Source organism: Chenopodium album, chromosome 8, assembly GCF_948465745.1.
Source record: "Chenopodium album chromosome 8, dcCheAlbu1.1, whole genome shotgun sequence".
Classification (NCBI taxonomy): Eukaryota; Viridiplantae; Streptophyta; class Magnoliopsida; order Caryophyllales; family Amaranthaceae; genus Chenopodium; species Chenopodium album.
The window spans coordinates 62,241,121-62,246,574 of NC_137841.1; positions in this window are offsets into that span (position 1 = coordinate 62,241,121).

Consider the following 5,454-nt stretch of genomic DNA (forward strand, 5'->3'; position numbering starts at 1 on the left):
AATAACAAAATCTCAATTGTATTTGATACTATTCTATGTTTTTATTTTTTTATTTTTTTTTTGGGATTCTAAAGTTAGGGTTCATCACTTCTCCCAAAAAAATTGATCGAAATGTTAATATGTTCATATGTTTTTCCCAAAAAAAGTTCATATGTTTTTTTTTATATTGAGGAAACATGATTGCGTTTGAGATTTAGATTGAGATCTGTTCTATTTTTACTCTTTTTTAAGAAATTTTGTTAAATGATTCAAGTTGTAGAATTGAACTTCCATAATTTTACCAAACAGTATATTTGGAATTGAATACTAGTATTTCAATTACAAGATTTGAAATGAAGAATTTGAAATGAAATGTTGGTTCCCAAACGCTGCCTGAAGAAACTTGATTTTAAATGCTCTACTAACAATTCCAACACTATATTTTAATTAAAAATTGTTGTATTTAAGCCTTAAAACACTTTAATCAAAGGTCTAAATCATTATACATCATAACCCTTCAATAGTTTACAAATCAAGAACCTAGGGTTTCAAAAATTGGGGCTTTTTAATTAAAAACATAATATGAAAATTAATTAACATAATACTCATAATCAAACATCAAAAATCAAATCCCAAAACTCATAATTAACAATTAGATTTAGGAATAAATTAGTTTTTAACAATAAAGATTCAATTTTTTTTATTCGGACCTGGCAGCCGACAGCCACCAGGCTGTTGCCGGCGCCGGTGGCTGGCTCGGCCGGCTGTTGGCGGCTGGCGGCCACCGCTGCTGGTGCTTGGCCGGTGGTGGTGATGAAGGGGAGCCGAAAAGAAGAAAAAGGGGAAGGGGAAAAAGAGAAAGAAAAGGAAAAAAAATAAGGAGAAAGGAGAGACAAGTTTACCTTGGGTTTTCTCCACTTTGGACAAAGTTTGATTTGCCTCATATGTGGGATATTTATACCCCTTCTCTAGAAACCCTTTTTCCCTAACTTTCCTCTTTTAATTTTCCTAATCCCATCCCTAGTAAAACTTTACTAAAATAAAACTTTCCTTAAATTAAACCCCAACTTAATTAAATTAATTAATTAAATAAACTTTCCTTTTATAAATATTTCCAAACTTATTTAAAATAAATAATTAAAATACTTTAAATAAAACAATTCAATTTAATTAAATACTTCTCAAAATACTTATTTTAATTAAAATACGTATAAAAAATACGAGGTATTACATTGTAGCTAAAGGAGATCAAGTGTTTCGATTAATATGCTATAACGAGTCTATAAAGTTGTATAAATAGCCAGAGGTGGATCATCCAGGGGGGGCCACTAAGGGCCCAGCCCCTGGTACAAGTCCAATAATAAATATTGGGTGTAGATTAGTCCAACAGAATATATGACCCGTATAACACTTGTTGCCCAAATCTATACATTACAAAGCCCATCTTTACAGTACAACACCTCCTTTAGCCTTGTTCTTATAATTCCAATTGTAATTTTGACTTTTGACATCCAACTAGTGACTTACTAGATAGACTAGATTCCCCTTTTTTTACTAGTATTTTTTATTTTTTATAATTATTAGGAAATTTTGGATTTTGGTACCTCGAATATGGGGGTAATTGAAATTTCGTACCTGTTTAGAATTTATTTTTAAATTGGTACCTCCAAAAACACAAAACTGTAGATTTCAGTACCTCCGTCCATGTTCCGTTAAGTTTTCCGTTAGTGGGGCCCATTATCTAATTATTTAATAATTTAATTTATTAAAAAAAAGAAAAAACATTTTATAAAAAAAAAACTTAAAAAATAATTAAAAAAAATCAGCCACTGCCACTAGCGTCGGCGCCGGCTTCCGGCTGTTGGTGGTCGAATTCCCCTGGCACCGGCGCCGACCACCCCTTCCCTTTCCCTCCCTGTTTTCCCCTTCCCCGAAACCCTAGCGCAACCACCACCATCTTCCCTCCCTTCCTCGTTCCTGGCCGCGACACCCCACCCCCTCCCTTTCCCTTTCCCTCCCTGTTTTCCCCTTCCCCGAAACCCTAGCGCAACGGTGGCCACCACTACCGTACAATGGCCGTCACCCTAACCCAACCTCATCGTTGTCTCCCCGACCCGAAGCCGTCGTCGAACTACCCAGACCCCAACCCAAACCAGCCCAACGAAAAGCCCCCATCGTCATCTCTCGACTCGAAACCATCGTCGAACCACCTAAACCAGCCCAGCGAGAAGCTGACAACAGTAAATCAACCCACCACCGCCGCAGAACTCCTCTCCCCTACCCAAAACCGTCGTCGAACTGCCGAAACCCCAACCCACACCCATACCAAAACCCACAAACCGTCGTACTCCTCTCACCCTTACCCTGAAACCAAATCGGGGTTGAGGTTGTTAGGGTACAGTTGGGCTTGTTTTGAAGGTCGATCGAGGGTGGTCGGCCGGCTGGTTTCGTGGTTCGAGGAAGGTCGGGCGGCTGACTTCGTGGGTCGAGGGTGGTCAGTTGGGATTGGGTGACGGCGGTGGGGGTTGGCACCGGTGGTGGCTGGTTAAGATTTTAGGGATTTTTCATTTTTTATTATTATTATTTTTATTATTATTATTTAAGTTTTTTTTTATAAAATGTTTTTTTTAATAAATTAAATTATTAAATAATTAGATAATGGGCCCATTAACAGAAAACTTAACGGAACATGGACGGAGGTACTGAAATCTACAGTTTTGTGTTTTTAGAGGTACCAATTTAAAAATAAATTTTAAACGGGTACGAAAATTCAATTACCCCCATATTTGAGGTACCAAAATTCAAATTTTCCTAATTATTATTATAATTTTTCCCCAAGTTTTTATAAATCCTTAGGAACTTAGGAAGCATGTTATGGACTATGTAGCAATTTTTGCAATTCAGTGTTTTTTTTTTCTAAATGTTTGACTATTTATAACTTAACACTTTCAAAATTGATGCAATGTTCAGCTAGTGGCTCACGGAATATCGTTGTAGCTAATGGCTCACGCGATTGGTGCACTAGTTTGAACTTAAATATACTTCGTATTTAATTATATATTAGCAAAAATAATAGTAAAGTGTTGATAATGTTAAACATTAAATTAATACCTTTTTAAAAGCATATTTCAAGATAAAATTTGTTTTTAATATGATGCTAAAAAACTATGGTTAGAGGCCTTATAGCTAGTATGTATATAGTGAAAAAAATTGTCTAATATGTCAATTATTTTGAAATAGAGAGAGCATTTGATTTGTCTTAACATTATCAAGACAACGTAGTATAGTAGTAATTTATTTCCTATTAAATTATCAATTTTCTCGTACTTCTTATAAATTTGTTTTTATTACGTAGTATTATGTTTGTATACTTGTATAGGTATGTTCTACTTACATTTAGTTATGATTGGCCCCCAAAAGATTTTTTTTAAGATCCGCCACTGTAAATAGCTCACCTAGTTATTTATACAACTTTATAGACTCGTTATAGCATACTTTAACCTCCTCTTTCTATTCACCAACTTATAGACTCGTTATATTCACCAAATAGCTCACCATGGTGAATATAAAGTTCTATAAAGAGGCATCACCATTTTTTAACTTTAACCTCCTCTTTCTATTCACCAAATTATGAATATCTTTTTTCGTGAATCCCACAATCTCAACACCATGTCTTTGGTCTGCCAAGTTGTTGAAAATCTGCCGTATTGAGGCACCAGATGTATGGTCAGTTTCGATCCTATGCTCCAAATGCTTGGTAATTTTTTGCTTTCTATACATTGCAATGGGCCTTGACAACTCAGGACTCACTAAGTGATTGTGCTCATTAATTAATAGTTTTCTTGATGTGCCACACACCTTCATTGTTTCCATGCCCATAGATCATAACTGGACAATTACATTTTTTTTACTCTTCTTATTCTTCTTAGATGGGTCATCATAAACCACAACCCTCTTCCCATTAACCCTCCTCCTATATGTTGTCATACCGTAGCACTCACACTTCCAAACATAAGTGCTAAATGACCCAATCTTCAAAGCATTCTTTCGCCCACCTATACACACAACCCCAAATCCCTCTTGTTCCCCATATCTACAATAATATTTATTCAATTCATCCCAAGTACTACACTTCATTCCAACTTCAGGATGAGGTAATGAAGGTGCCTCTAAACATCTACATGATTCTGAACACCCTAAACCTGCACTTTGTAAACCCACACCGCACTTGTTGTTCAACTCAACACCCTCCCCGGGAATGCTACATTCAGCACGAGGGTCCTTATTCAAGTCAAAACCCTCCCCAAAATCAATAGTCAAATCATCATTCAAATCAAATTGTGCACTGTCATCACTATCTGAACAATTATCTGAGCTACAGGCTTCGCATCTGGCCCCCTCAACATGATACTCCTAAACCAGAAATTAACAAGTTCTTCACTACTCATAATAAAACACAGCAACAATACAGTATGGCACAACAACTATACAATAACAGAACACCAAATGTCTTCAAACACATAATTCACTAAACTAAAAGATGAATCAATACAAATCAATTCACATTATTATATCAATATTTAATCAGTATATTTTCCCCACAATGGCTTAACTGAACACCTAACAATCGTTTAACAGTACAGTTCCCCCAATCAAATACAAATTAAGTTCACAAAATTCAGTATTATTCAATTTCTCAACATCAAACAAACCCAATTGTAACCTATGTTCTTCAATTTCTTATAAACAACCACGTTGAACAAATAATTAACCAACTTCTCAAGAACAGCAACCGTAATATCCCCAATTAATAAATATTGTCCAAAATTAAACAAATCAAAATCATTTCTTACCTCAATCATCTCATTAGAATTACAATAATCTATTTTGCTCCAACACCTACAGATTTGCTCCACACCGTCTTCAAATTGAAACTCACTCAAATTACGTGAATTAATTAGTCACAAAATTAGAGTTCCTAGCAAAATTTGGGCCTTTTACAAATCCATGCAGCTTCAATGTACTGTATTGTTCAAAATGCTTGCTTTGTGTTTGAGGGGGCAACCAAAGTAAAGGGGGTAACTCCATTAATTTTTTCCCCAATAGTTTGAGAGGGAAAATTTTGGGAAAAAATTCACCCGCCATAAACTCATGGTACAAAGGGGCCCATTCTCTTATCCAACACTTTTGTTTTTACACTACTTTTTCAGCTAATTTGTTTTTTAGAAAGCTTTTTAAATTTTTTTTAACCCTTTGGTAGAGTCCAACTTAGACTCAAGTAGGTAGAGACCAAGAATTTATCCCTTACGTTCTACGATCAACTCTTCCCTCCCAAAAGTTCCAAGAAGTCAACCATTATGCACAAAGTGGTGCTATTCAAAATCGAGTCTATTTAGTTAGTTTTTTAAAGACACAAGGCAAACAAACCCTTTTTTATTTTTTTTATTTTATATATATATATATATAAAAAAAAAC